The sequence below is a fragment of the Macaca fascicularis genome, chromosome 8 (assembly GCF_037993035.2).
Source record: "Macaca fascicularis isolate 582-1 chromosome 8, T2T-MFA8v1.1".
NCBI lineage: Eukaryota > Metazoa > Chordata > Mammalia > Primates > Cercopithecidae > Macaca > Macaca fascicularis.
In genome coordinates, this window is record NC_088382.1 from 85,027,424 (window position 1) to 85,043,246 (window position 15,823).

Below are 15,823 nucleotides of genomic sequence, written 5' to 3' on the forward strand. Positions count from 1 at the left end.
ACACTACCCCCAACCTTGTCCTTGCAAGAGACATGTGCTGCGGTGACTCAAGGTTTAATGGATTTTGGGCTGTGCAGGATGTGTCTTTGTTAAATAAGTGCCTGAAGGCAGCTTGCTGGTTAAAAGTCATCACCATTCTCTTAATTTCAACTACCCAGGGACATGTACATGGCCAAAGGTCACAGGGACCTCTGCCTAGGAAAGCTAGGTATTGTCCAAGGTTTCTCCCCATGTGATAGGCTGAAGTAATGCTAAAAGGTTTATGGAGATGTTTGCATATGCATCTCAAGGCACAGCATTTTCCTTTAAACTTATTCATGTCACAGAGGTTTTTGTTCATATGTCGTACTGCCGACTTCCTCCCTACGATGATCCTATTGTCCTGCCACTCCCTTATCTTTAAGATGGTAAAGATAATTATCAATAAATACTAAGGGAACTCAGAGACCGGTGCCGGCGTGGGTCCTCTGTAAGCTGAGCGCAGGTGGGCCCCCGCTTTTCTTTCTCTATACTTTGTCTCTGTGTCTCATTTCTTTTCTCAAGTCTCTCGTTCCACCTAACGAGAAACACCCACAGGTGTGGAGGGGCAGGCCACCCTTTCACTATGCAATGTGTTTATGTTTTAAGCTGTGTTATAAAGAAGGCATAAAGTTAAAAAAAGTAAAAGGTTTATAAAGTAAAAGAAGTTACAGTAAGCTAAGGTTAATTTATTATTGGATAAAGAATTTTTTAAAATTAAATTTAGAGTAGTTAAGTATATAATAATAAATATCCTAGGCCTCCACATTCACTCACCACTCACTCACTGCTTCACCCAGAGCAACTTCCAGCCCTGCAAGCTTCATTCACAGTAAGTGCCCTATAGAGGTGTACCATATTATCTTTCATACCACCTTTTTGATGTACCTTTATATATTTTTGTGTGTGAGACTGAGTCTTTCTCTGTTGCCCAGGCTGGAGTGCAATGGCTCTCCCACATTACAAATTATACAAAAATTAGCCAGGCATGGTGGCGCATGCCTGTAATCCCAGCTACTAGGGAGGCTGAGGCAGGAGAATCACTTGAACCTGAGAGGCAGAGGTTGCAGTGAACCGAGATCGCTCCACTGAACTCCAGCCTGGGCAACAGCAAGACATCGTCTCAAAAAAAGAAAAAAATTTTACCTGTCCCTGTAGAGCATGATGTTTTCTGAGACTGTTGTCCTGAACAGAGCCCTGAACATTCAAGTTGCCTGAAAGGAATATGAATTTAAATAAGCTTTATTTGAGTACTACTATGAGCTAAGCATTAAAGTCGTATCTAGGCATTAAAGTAGTATACTAGGCATTAAAATAGTATCACAGCTAGCTTATTACTGCCTTATTACTGCCTTTTTGCAATCTACAGAAAGCCCTCTTTTTCCTGTAGTGGGCACAGGACTTCTCTAGGGCACATTGACTTTTAGCTCCTGATCACCATCTTGCCTAAGTGTCTTGGGCAGTGCCAATACAATACAACCATACTTGGTTAGTGCTATCCTGAGGATAAAACAGATAAGTTAGACACTAACTTGGCTTTCAATGAATTCACAAATGAATTGTGGTGATGATAATGTATAAAAAATAAGATATAAAAATATTAAGTGTATAATGAAGGTACAAAAATATGTGCTGTGGAAATCCATCATATGAAGCTAATAACTGAAATGATTAACAAATTTCTCTCTTACTCAATAAAGAATTGTAAATCTGTGGCCTAAATTGCTAGGTTTTTGAAATATCCAAGATCATCAATTGCATCGTTCCTGAACTTGCTTACCCTTAGAGGACAGTGATTTGTGAGAACTGAGAACAATTAACTAATCTTAGCACCCACTTAACACATAAAGCATCTGCTACCTGACAGAAGAAATAATTACATAATCACACCTTGGGATAGACCTTCATTCTAACAAGAAAAAAAGCTGTCTTTTTTTCTCACCTGTTTTCTGGTGGCTGCACTCTAAAAACCTCAAGATAATACTTCTTTGTGATGCCAGCAAGGCTTTCACAGAGATGATGTACTTTATCTCAATATTTCAGAATTTCAGGTGAAGATATTTGGGCTTCATAATAGTGGAAAAAGTAGGAGCAAAGTGAATACACCGTGAAAGCAGTGTTTTGTGCAAATGCTTTGAACTGCAGAAGCAAAAATGAAGCAGTATATTCAGCAAGGAGCTCTGACTGGCTGCAACATATGGGTCTATATGTGCAAAGTCACGGAAAAAGAAGATGTGCAAGGTAGGTGTGTAAACAAAGTCATGGAATTGTGAGGAATGTAGTTTTTTTTTTTTTTTTTTTTTGAACATATAAATCACCTGAGAACCAGGATAAGTCTTTAAAGGAATAGAAGGATAAAGTCAGATTTGGTGTGTGGAAGATAACTTGGGCAGTAGTGTGGAGCAAAGGAGAGTGGGACAAGACCAATCGCTGCTGGAGGTGACTGCCATAGTACAGGCAAGTGGTTCTGAACCTGGAGTGATTTGGTGCCCAGAGAACACCTGCCAAGGCCTGGAGAAGGCAGGAGGCAGTGTTTGCTATTGGTATTAAGAAGCTAAGCACACTGCTGAACACCCTATGTTTTATAACACAGCACCCAACAACAAATAATTACAGTGACAAAAACGTCAGTGCCACCTAGATTGAGAAAACCTGCTTTCAATAGGGTGGTAATGTGTGGTATCACATTAAAGGTTTTATTTGTGTTTCAGTAATGACTAATGAGTATCTTTTCATGTGCACAATCAATAAAGAGTATTGAGCATCTTTTCAACTTTTCATTGCATCCCTATGTCTTCTGTGGTGAAATGTCTGTTTAAATCATTTGTGCATTGTAAAAATTGGGTTATTTTCTTATCATTGCATTTGAGAGTTCTTTATGTATTTGAAATACCAGATCTTTATCAGATATGTGTTTTGCAAATATTTTCTCCCAGTCTGGTTCTTGTATTTTCATTCTCTTAATTGTGCCATTGGAAGAGAAGAAGTTTTTATTTTTGATGAAGTCTAATTTTCTACCTTTTTCCTTTATGAACTGTACACTTTGTGTAATATCTAGAAAATCTGTGACTAATTCAAGGTTTAAAAGATCTTCTCCTAGGCTGTTTTATAGTTTTAGGGTTTACATTTAAATCGCTGATACATTTTGAATTAATGTTTCTATATGGTGCAAGGTATGGATTGAAGTTCATTTTGTATGTAGATACCAATTGTTCCAGAAAAAAAATGTTGAAAAGAGTACACTTTTTTCACAGAATGCCTGGGGAATTTTGTGAAAAAATAAATTGATTATATCTAAATGGGCTTATTTCTGGACCTTCCATTGTGTTGTTTATTTTATGCCAATAACACATTATCTTGATCATATGGCATTATAAGCCTTGAATTATTAACCACAATTACATTTGCACCAACCTAAGAGATAGTGAAACTTCTCCAATCTTATTCTTCTCCTGCAAGGTTATTTGTCTCTTCTATGACCTTTGCATTTCCATATAAATTTTGGAACCAGCTTGTCAATTTTGATAAAAAGCCTGCCAAGATTTTGAATGGAATTGAATTGGTTTATAAATCAGTATTAGGTGAACTGTTATCTTTAAAATATTGAATCATCTGACTCAAAAGAATAGTATATCTCTCCATTTATTAAGATCTTTAAATTTTCTCAACAAAGTTTTGTAAATTTTAGTATACAGGTCTTGCCTCTTTTTGTTAGATTTAGCTCTTCATGGTTTTGGTGCTATTTTAACAGAGTTTTAAAGATTGCAATTGTCATTTGTTCTTTGCTTTTATAATGAAATACAAGTTATTTCTGTCTCCTGCATCCCTGATAAACTCAGATATTAATTTTAGAAACTATTGTGGAGATTTCTTAGGATGCTGGACACAATCATTCTATCTGAAGGAAAAACAGTGTTAGTACTTTCTTTCCAATCTGAGTGTTCTTCTTTTCTTGCCTCATTGCATTGGACTGAATGGACAAATTGTTATTTGCTTTCCAAAACTAGGGAATTTTTTTATATATTTCTGTTACTCATGCTAGTTTGCATTCTGAAGAGATCATAATTTGTATGACATTAATCATTTTGTACTTATTGAGACTTTTTTTATAGTCCAGAATATGGACTATATTGTTAAATATTTCATGTGCACCTGACACTTTGTAAACTTAGTAACTTTTGGTAGACATATTCTATCATGGCGAAAGAAGTGTGATTATAATTGCTTAATTGTCTTTTATTCCTGACAATCCAAATCAGCTTTTTTCTCATATACTTAGAAACTGTTATCAGTATATAAACACAGGATTATTATATTATTTTGAATAACTGAACTATCATTATGAAATGACTTAGTTTATTTCTAATAATACTGGTACTATTCTTAACTCTGAAATCTGCATTTTCTGATATTAGTTTAGGCACTATAACTTTATTTTGATTATAGGTAGCATGATACATCATTTTCCATGCTTGTGATCTACTTGTGTCTTTATTTTTAAAGGGGCTTTTTATATGCCATATATAATTGGGTCTTTCTTTTTTAATCAAACTTGACAACCTCTGACTTTTAAGTGGGATGTTTAGACCATTTATAATTAATGTTATTAATGTTATGTTTGGAATAAAATCTTCCATCTGCTTCTGGTTTTCTGTATATCATATCCGTGCTTTGCTTTATGTTTCATTTTCATTAATTAGAAATTTTCATTGCTTTATTTTACTCCTTTGCTGGCTTAAGTATAACTTTCTTGTTATTATTTTAGTATTTGCTGTAGAGTTTGAGGTACATCTGCTTAACTTTTACATTCTACCTTCATTTAATATTATACCACTTCACATAGAGTATTAAAAACCGTTTATTCTTATTTCTAGGTCCTCAAACTCAGTGCTGTTGTTGTCATACATTTTACTTTTATGCATGTTATAAACATAACAATTCATTTTTATTATTTTTTCTTTGGACTGTTGGTAATAATTTGAAAGATTTAAATGTAGTAAGAAAAAAAGTTTTGACTGCAGATGTAGTTACCATTTCTGTTGCTCTTCATTTCTTTGAGTAGTTCCAGATTTTCATCTGGTATAATTTTTCTTCTGCCTGAAGGGTTTTCTTGGATTTCAAGTCAGCTGGTGATAAAATCTTTCATCTTTTATACATCTAGGAAGCCTATTTCTCTTTTGTTTCCAAAGATATTTTGACTGGTTAGAGAATTCCAGTTGACAATACTGTAAAAATGTTACTTTACAATATTCTCACTTGCTTTGTTTCCATTAAGTAATCCACTGTCATCTTTATCATTGTTATTGTGTGTGTAACATGTTTTTTTCTTCCAGTTGCTTTTAACATTTTCTCTTCATTGGTCTTTTTAATTAATTCGATTATGGTGTTCCTTGGTGCAGTTTTCTTTCTGTTTCTGGTGTTTTGGGTATTTCCATCATATTTGGGAAACGTCTGGACATTGCTTCTTCAAATATTTTGATTTGTTCTCTCTTCATTCTTCTCCTTCAGGAACTTTAATTGCACATACATTTGATTGCATTTAGTTGCCCAAGCCTCCGTCCATTTATTCAACCTTTGTTTCTTTCTGTGTTTTATTTTGGTTGGTTTCTGTTGCTATATCTTTAAGTTCAACAATTTTTCCCCTGAAATGTCTCATCCAACATTAAATGTGTTTAGTGTATTTTTCATCTCAGACATTTTAATGTTTATCTCTAAAAGTTTGATTTGGGTTATTTTTATATCTAACATGTCTCTCCTTATCATATTCCATATGTCCTGTAACTTCTTGAAAATATGTAATACAATTACAATAACTGTTTCAAAATCATTGTCTATGAATTCTATTACCTGTATCATTTCTAGGTAGTCTTGTCTTGATTAATCAAATTTTCATGTCATTATGGACTCTATTTTTCAGCTTCCTTGAATATCTAGTAACTTGTTACTGAATGGCAGATATTGATATTTTTACTTTCTTGTGTTCTGTTATATTTCCATGAATTTCTTGTAATTCTTTCTGGAATATACACAAAGTATATACATATACTAGAAATATACATATATACACACACACATATACATACATATGTGCTTATATATACCTACATAAATACTTGTATATATATACACATACATATCATATATATATAGAGAGAGAGAGAGAGAGAGTGAGAGAGAGAGTGAAGTTACTTAGAAATAAAATAATTTGGTTATTTCAGATCTTGTTTGTAGGCTTTGTTATGAAAGACCAGAGACGTGTTTATATTCTAGGTCAGTGGTTCTCAATTAAAGGTGGTTTTGTCCTCTAGGGTGCATTTGTCAGTATCTGGAGACATATTTGTCACTACTTGGTAATGGTGGGAAACAGAGTGCCTGTAGCATCTAGTGAGTAAATAACAGTGATGCTGCTAAACATCCTACAATGCACAGAACCTCTTCCTACCTCAGTGAAGAATCATACAGGCTCAAAAAGTAACAGTGATGATATTGAGAAACCTTAGTCTAGGAAAAGGATGGTACATTTGTGCACTAAGGAATTGGCAAGATACAGAGAGAAGTCCCTCAATCATTTATGAGGCCAGATAAATAACACTTATCCCCCAACTGCTTGAAGATTAAAGACAAAAGTCAATGATTTAAAAAAGTATTTTTCCTTGTGAAATTGATGCTTATAATTTCATTAATCTGGATCAAGAACAGCAGAAAGATTTTAAGAGAAAATGAAGGAAGTCTATTGAAAATGTAAACAGAAAATTTGTCTCCTCCCCTAATAGGTTTGATGAATGTAAGGAAAAGTTAAAAATTCCAGTCACTGTGTTTGTAACAGTTGATGATTTCAGACCACCATTGCGACCGCAAGAATTATCTGTGAAAACAAAGTGAAAAAACTTACGAAGTGGGTTTGTCTGCTTGTTTAGTTCTTTGGTTTTGAATTTATTTTATGATGCATATGTCACATTGTGGACTCAAATATTATATCAGAAATCTGCTAATCAAGTAATGTTCCAACATGCAGGCATTATAAATTTTTTAAACTCCTCTCTTGTTTTGTGTACATCTGTCTCCTCCACAATTAGTGAAATGATAATATTAAGGAAAATATACAGATAAGACACATGCTTACTCTGGCTACATATAAAGTTGTCCTGGTAAAATATGCCGGGGAAATTATTTCCCAAAATAAATATCGTAAATTATTGTTGGATCTTTTTAGTTCAAGTTCATTTAGATTCAAAATATTTATTATGAAGCTGAAATACAGATGCTGACTTTAGAAGAGATGCAGGTTAGAGATACTGCTAACACATAAATGGAAACTTGGAGATAGCAGAGAACATTCATTCAGGGAGAGTGTACAAAGGAAGAAAGGGAATGATCTGAGGAAAAGAAACCTAAGAGATTTTCATATGACACAGGAATTGATGAACTGATAAAATTATTGCCTTTGTATAGACTATCAATAGCAAGCCCTTACTTTTCTTGTGTCTTAAATCAGGGGCAAAAAGAAGGATAGGACATACTTTCTAGTCCTTTAGTTTCAATATTTTCTATATCTATCTATAAACATCTTAGGAGTGGAAACCTATTAAACTAGAAAAAGGCTACAAAATTTTGTAATGAATTATTTTATAAGAGATTACAGGAAAACTTAATATGAGATAAAGTAAGTGTTGGACAGTGATTTTAATGAACCATCTTCATTGTAAAGTTTTGTCCTGTATCTACTTAGAGAAACAATAGATACTTAAGGTGGAAATGAGTACCAAGCATCAGGTCAGCTTGTATATGTCAATTCTTCAGACAAGGGCTTTTCTAGAATTCCCTACTTGTAATATTCCCTGTGACATCCTAAAGAACTATTAAAAACCATTGTAATAATTGTCATAAAGAGAGAAATAAAAGCCAATAGCAGATTCTTCAGGAGAGCAGGCTGTCATTGAAACCCCAGTCAATCAACTGAAGAGTACTATAAGCACACCATTGGTTTCCTCCCCCTTTAGTTTTGACAGTTTGGGATCTCTTAGTTAATAAAGAGTCTCCCTTGACACCTTAGAGTGTTTTTTTTCTATGTACCAGAAAAGTAAACTTAAGTTTAAAGAGGTGGTTACATTATGAAATAAAGTAAGGTTTATTTTCCAAATGGCAAAAAGCATTAAAGATGTAGAAGCAGGAGATGTTCATGGTTACGTTACCATCTGTCTCAGCTTAGGGTTTCCTCACTGATTAAGGCTATGCGAAAGGTGTCATTCAGAATGTGAAATTGCTTTACTGAGTTTTCTGGGAAAATTGATATACTATGTGGGCCCAATCAGAATGTTCAGATATTTTAAAGTAGACTTAGTAGTATACTTCTGTATGGAATTTTACTCGAAATAAAATATTGAGCAGAATTTGGAACACATTGTGTTCCTGTGTCATATTAATGCAGGTGAACTCCCAAATATTGGGGAGCGGGCCAGGGAGGGTTTTCAGCTTTGCTCAGGAAAGAATTCAAGAGTGAGCCAAGGGTGAAAAAAAAGCAAGTTTATTAGAGCAGCAGGGTACAGCAAAGTGGCTGCTCCATAGACAGAGCAGGGCTATCCCACAGGCCGAGTAGCCCAGAGCATCAGGGTACAGAAAAGTGGCTGCTCCACAAGCAGGGCAGTGTGCAGAGAAGTCCCAGCAGCTGCCCGTGCAGCAGTCCCTAGGAGGAGCAGCAGCCACAGCCGCAGCAGCAGCAGTGTACAGCAACAGAAGCAACCCCTTAGACTGCTGGCTAACTACATTTATACTCACTCTTAATTAAATGCTAATTAAGGAGTAGGTTATTCCGAATTTTCTAGAAAAGCAGCAGAGGAGTTCCTGGAACCATATAATGTAAGTTTTGAGTCATTACCATGGCATTTGTAAACTGTCATGGTGCTGCTGGCAGTGTCTTTATACTAATGAGCAGTGAGGGCAACTAGAGGTTGCTCTCCTCCCCCTCCCCGACTGCTGGTTTCTGCTGATTTCTTTACTGCATCCTGCTTTGATCAGCAGGGTCATGATTTGGTGCTCAGAAAATAAGTCCTACTGATCTCCTACCTCAATATTTACAGAAATATCTATTTATGATAATTAATATCTTTTAGTCTTCAGAGTAGATATTTTCCTAAACAACTGAACACATTTTACGGGAAAAGTTCTTCTTCATACACCAGAAGTTAGATTCTGATATGAAGTGGTAACAGTGATGCAGAAATCATAAATTAGGTTTTTAATTGTGCTAGAAAAAAACACATTGCTAAATACAGAAATATATAATTTTTGAAAAATACATTCATTCATTACAAATATTTTTTGTGTACTATTTTATCAGCACTGGCTATAAAATAGTAAACAGGCGAGCCATTAAGGAGATCAGCAACTAGTGGAAAGAGAAAAGGCAAGTTAGTAGATGATTATCATTTCACAACAGCATTCTTCTGCCTGTGCCATGATAATGAGTCCTTTCATAAAAGGAAGTCAAAGTCCAGCGCTTTTAATTTCATTTGTGTCTTGACTGGTCCTATTCCCAATTACCTATGTTTGTTCTTTTGTCTCATTAAAAGTCTGTTACAATATTCTGTAATAAATGATACTATCTTACTTTTCAAGGAAACATCTATTTGCCACACAAATTTATACATTCTTATTATTCTTTCCATAAGTTTTGGGAAAACTTGTCTGTGCACATACAGTAGCAATTGTTAAGAGTATTCTATAAAGAAGATTTCTTTAAAATATATCATCAGTCTTTTTACCTAAAGGTCCAGGAGAAAAGGTGATTGAGCCGTCGTCTGCTTTCTCCACTATCACCCCAACCCTCCCGCCCAGAGCATCCCTGGAAAGAGGAGCAAAAGGATCACAGGCAGGTGCCTAGCCTAATTTGTTTCTCACTCACACATACTGGAGAATAGAGAAGGTCTTGTTTTATTTCTATTGTAGGTGTGCATACAAGTTTCACAACCTTCTCTATTCTCCAGTATATTGTGAGTAAGAAAGAAGTTAGACAACCTGCCTATGATCCATTTATTCCTTTTTCCAGAGGGATGCTCTGGGTGGGAGGATTGGGGAGATGGTGAAGAAATCAAATGACTTTGCTCCATCACCTTTTCTCCTGGACCTCTTGGTTAAAAGACTATATATATATACACATATATATCCACCTTCTGTACAGAATACTCTTAGCCGAATGTTCCTGGCTAAAAATAACTCAGGGTAAATGAACCTGAAATGTATGGATTTATGAGACATGAATCTCTGTAGAATGCTTTGTAAATTATATAATTCTCTGGAATATGAACCGGAAATGTTCTATAATTTAAATGTTTCCTGATGAGTGAAGAAAATCTCACTCATCTCACCTGGAGATCTTATCTATTATTTAAGGCCAGAGGGCATGGCTGAAAGAAAGAACATTGGGAGGTCCCAGACCTCTCTTTGTTTCACTTGTGCCTCTTGAGTATCCATGTCCTTGGAATTATAGTGACGCTTGGCACTGAGTAACTCATCTGATTCTTGTGAGTCTAATTTGACAGTCTGATCTTTCATTATAGCTCAGTGAGTGATTAGATTAAGTAGAGGCTGATATTTAGTTATTTCTATCAAACAGCATGTAACATCTAGGATATATTCAAGACAGTATTTTTTAGATGTATTTCAATTCAGTGATACATTGTGAAAGCAGATTCTACTACTTTGGAAATGGGAGTAAATTATATATCTTCTAAATTAATGTTAACCTTTATTGGTCAAGTATTTATATATTTTGTTAATGTTAAGGAGAGATATTCAAAAGAATTAGGGCCGAGCTTTCTTTAAAAAAAAAAAAAAAACCTCTCCATTAAAAAATTAAATTTTGAAAATTAAATTATTGTTAATTTCAAAAATTAAATTAATGCAGCACCCCAAAAATCTGAATTAAAAAAATAGTTGTGTGAATGAGTTTTGCTACAAGTGTATGGGTTCTGAATTCTGCAATTATATTAAAGTGATTATCAGTTCAGTCTTTCCCTGAAAACATTAAACTCTTCAATTATGTCTTTGCATAATTATCATTTTATCTCTGCTTAAATCCTTACGAGGTTAATCTATGTATTCATGAATTGGTGAACTCTAAATTCAGTAAAATAAATTACAGTTATTTTCTGATTTAAAACTAGTGACATCACTCTGAAAAGGAAAGGTCTGATGGTGCAGCCTTGATGGCACTGTCATTATAAGGTCAAATTAGGAAAAAGGATTCTTAAGGATGAAGAAGAAAGAGCTGGAAACCCAGAAGAAAGAGTGGCATCATATAAGAAAGAGAAGAGGAAAATCTTAAGAAGACAATATTACTAACAGCACCAAAATCCCATAGAGAAATAAAGAAAAAGTAGTGTAAAAGAGGCCTATAGTATTGCTTTCTCTGACTTCTATGAAAAAATTTCTGTAGAGTGATCAAATTAAAAAAATATATATTAAAATAACCCCAAACTCAAGCAGCTCACAGACTAGTGAGAGAGACATACTTCAACCAATAACTATAATGCCTATCATCCAATATGACTGGTATTACTATAAAACAGAGACATGAAAAAATGGTTTAGGAATGCCTATACACAAGTAATTAACTCTGCTTGGGTAGAAGAAATAAGTGCTTTTAGAAATGCAATGACATTTGAATTAGAAAGTGAATAAAGACATGCATTTTATAGAGAGGAAATTAGTTCTAGTGTGCAGGAATATAATATTATCGTGCCATATCTGAGATGGAGAGCAATTAGATAGATTAGTCAATTCTTATAGTTCCAATTAGAGATTCAGTCTTCCTGGCATCTATTGCGAGCCTACGAAACAGGTCAGAGTCACTGGCCTTGTTGTCTAAGGTGAGCTTGTTGTCTCTCTGAGCTCGTCATCTCATGACCAAGAGAATTCAGGAGCACGGACACAAAGGATGAGGTTAGAGTAAAACTTTAAGACGTGAAAGACGAAACTTTCTGCAGTGGAGAGTGGGGACTGAGTGGTGTGCCATTTTTACAGTTGCATCCAAAAGCTTTTATGAGAAACTCCTGTCATCTCTGGAGCTGTTTGATTATATTTTGAGTTGTATTCCTTTTAAAATAAAGGAAAAATAGAGGGGTATAAAAAAGTGTTAACATGTAGTTATTAATTATGGTGTAATTTCTAATGTAAAAAATGAAAGGAAATGTTAATTGTGGTAAAAATTAGACTAAACATTATATAATTATGATCTATTTAACTATGGAAAGTTTTCAATAGCATCTAAAAGACCTATGATGAAAATCCACAAAACAAATAAATATCAATGAATATTATGAAAATAATTATCTCTAATGTCTATAAGGACAAAGAAAAGTATATTAATGGTTGTGTTAGGGTAACAGAGTCTGATAATTCCTTGATGTATTTGATATGTCAACTTGGCTAGGCCACAGTCCCAAATTATTCAAAAACAAATGTAGGTATTTCTGTAAAGGTATTTTGTAGATGTTAATAAAATCTTTAATAAATCAACTTTAAGTAAAAGATTATTCATGATCTGAGTGGGCTTGATTCAATCTGTTGAAAAGTCTTGAAAATAAAGCTCAATCTTCTTAGTGAGTAAGAAATTCATTCATGGATTTCAGGCTTACCTAGATAGCCCAAAGAATCATGTAAGCCAGTTCCTTGTAATAAATTTCATAATAGCAATCTCTTTATGGATCTGCTTCTCCAGTTGAACTCGACAAACACAGATTTTGATAACTGCAAGTAGGGTACTGCTGTAACAAATACCTAAAAATATGGAAATGACTTTGGAATTGGGTAATGGGTAGAAGCTGGAAAAATTTTGAGACGTATGATTGGAAAAGCCTAGATTTCCTTTAATAGACCGTTAGAAGAAATATGGATGTTAACAACTTTGCTAGTGAGAATTTAGAATAAAGGGAAGGGCATGGTAAAGAAAACATGTATTTTCTTAGACTGCCTAAATTGTCATAAAGGGGTTGCTTATAGAATATTTATATTAAATGTGATGCCAGAGCAATGATATCATCTTAGAGAATACATAATTATGAACAGATTATTTAGAGAAATATAAATCTTAAAAGTACTGCCAGTGAGGGCTCAAAAATAAGGAACATGCTATTGAAAATTGAATGAAAAGATATCCTTGCTATATAGTGTCAGAAAGCTTAGCTGAATTGTGTCCTTCAGTTGTGTGAAAAGCAGAACTTGTAAATGATAGACTTAAGTAACAGGACATTTCCAAGCAGTGTTCAGGAGCAGCTGGTTTCTTCTTGTGGCTTATAGCAAAAAGCAAGAGGAAAGAGATAGTTTAAACTGTTAAACTAAGTAGAACTAGGACTTGATGATTTTGGAAGCTTCAGTCTCTCCAGATTACAAAAGATGCTATAATTAGGAGATTTGTTGTCAGAAAAGCATACTTTCAAGAGGCAACCAAAGGTATGGCTAAACAATTTTTATCTAGTGACTCAGAATGATCAAAAGACACACTTATACATGGAGTTCTTTGAAGAGATTAGGCATGGGAGACCCACAATGTTCTTGACAGTGTTATACCGGCAGAAATACTGCCAGCTTGGATCTTGGATCAAAAAAGACAAAGAGAGTACTGGCTACAACATCCTTAAACAGATTGATAAAACAAATAATCTGCAAACATGTGCTCTCTTTCACGAGAAAGAATAACTCCTAGGGCATAGTCAGGTACACAGAAGGTAAAGTCACAATCTCAGAGGATTATTTCCAGGACTTGAAACCAAATGAAGCTTATCCAGATGATATCAGAATGACTTGGATTAGCAATGCCTTTTTCTTTTTCTTTTTTTTTTTCTTTTCTTCCCATTTTAAATGAAAGTGTATGTATACTATTATCATTAGCCTGTCTACCATTTCATTTTGGGTGAACATAACTAATGTCTTGAATTTCAGTGGATCACAGCTAGAGATGAATTGTGACTCTGGATGGATTATATCAAAAGCCTTACCCACACCTGATTTAGATAAGGAGATTTGGGACTTTGGAGTTGATGATATTTTGATGAGCTATTAAACTTTGTTTTGATGCTATAATTAATTAAGACTTTTGGAATGTTAAAATGGGATGAATGTACCTGGAATGTTAGACAGATGTGAATATTTGAAGCCAAAAAGTAGACTGTTATAGGCAGAATAATGCCATTACCCAAAAAATGTTCATGTCTTAATCTCCAGAAACTGTGAATAGATTGTTACATAGCAAGAAAGAATTAAAGTGACAGATAAAATTAAGGTTGCTAATCAGCTAACCTTACAAATAATGAGATTGTCCTAGATTGTCTAAAATAATCTAGTAATGCAATTACAAGTATAATTTATATGCTAAAAAGGGAGGTAGAAAAATTAGTGTTAGAGTAATGCAATGTGAGAAAGACCTAACTGGTTAATGCTGGCTTTGAAGATAGAAGGGGATCACTAGTCAAGGAATATGGATAGCCTCTATAAAATGCAAAGGGCAAGAAAACTCATCTTTTTAGTCTCCAGAAAGCAATGCAGTCCTGCCAACACTTTGGTTTTGATCCAGTGAAATCCATTTTAGATTTATGACCCGCAGAACCATAAGATAACTAATTTGTGTTGTTTTAAACCACTTAGTTCATCGAAATTTGTTACAGTAACAACAGGAATATAATACAGGTTTGGGGGTACAATTTTTCTTATTATTTTTCTTTTCCAAGTTCTTTGCAATATTATCATTGCAATTGTACTATCTTTTTTTCAGATTCAGAAAAGGTTAAAAAATTTCCCAATGTTCCACAGCTAGTAGATGAAACTCAGACCTATGACTCCTGTCTGACCTGAGTAAATTGTGTATGCTTCCCACTCTACTACATTGACCTAAATATGACAGAACAGTAAAAAATTAAAAGAAGTTTAACCTGGATGCCATTTTATAGATTTATACATTCAACCAACAATAACTGTGCTTTATCACAGTTGGCTTTATGGGAAACACTGAAAATGAAAGATAAGAGTGTGCCTGCTCTAGAGAACCTAAAAATTAAAATATATATAAAACTAGAAAGTTTAAAGTTACTATTGTTGTGATGTGGAAGTTATCTTTTTATTATGACAACAAAGAATGACTTGCAGCCCATTCCAAATCCATTTTGCATAAGTAATGATTTCATTATGCTACTCTCAAGCCAATACATCCCTAGTAATTTTAGATAACACATTAACGTGAAAGTCTTCTGTCTGATACGTAAACTCCCATAGAATATGATCCCAATCAACACATCAGAACTCTTTTCTTTTGAATTCCTAACGTGAATCCTTACCTAATACAGTGTATCTTTGGCTGTCTCTTGAAAGTATCTTTTCTGACAGCAAATCGCCTAATTGTAGCATCCTTTGTAACCTGGAGAGACTGAAATTTCTAAAATCACCAAGTCCTACTTCCACTTTGCTTAACAGTTAACAATTAAGCTTTATACTTAAGTGATATAGACTGGTTGAATAAATTTTTTAAAAGCACCCAACTATATGCTGCATACAAGAAACTCATCTCACTATAAAGGCATCTATAACAATTCTCTTTCCTCAGCCACCAAAGCAGCTGGGACTACTGGTGTGCATGACCACATCTGGCTTATTTTTTAATTTTTTTGTAGAATCTGAGTCTTGCTATGTTGCCCAGGCTGGTCTCAAACTCATGAGCTCGTGATCCACCTCTACTTCTAACTGGGATAAGATATCTCATTGTGATTTGATTTGCATTTTCCTGATGATTAGTGATGTTGACCATTTTTCGTATGCC

General features: G+C 34.3%; 1 long non-coding RNA gene across 1 annotated transcript in view; it reads right to left on the bottom strand.

Annotated features, from left to right (window-relative positions):
* Positions 1–15,823, bottom strand: part of LOC135964539 (uncharacterized) — a 70,618-nt gene that overhangs the window by 25,140 nt on the left and 29,655 nt on the right. The gene's annotated exons all lie outside the window — the stretch shown is intronic.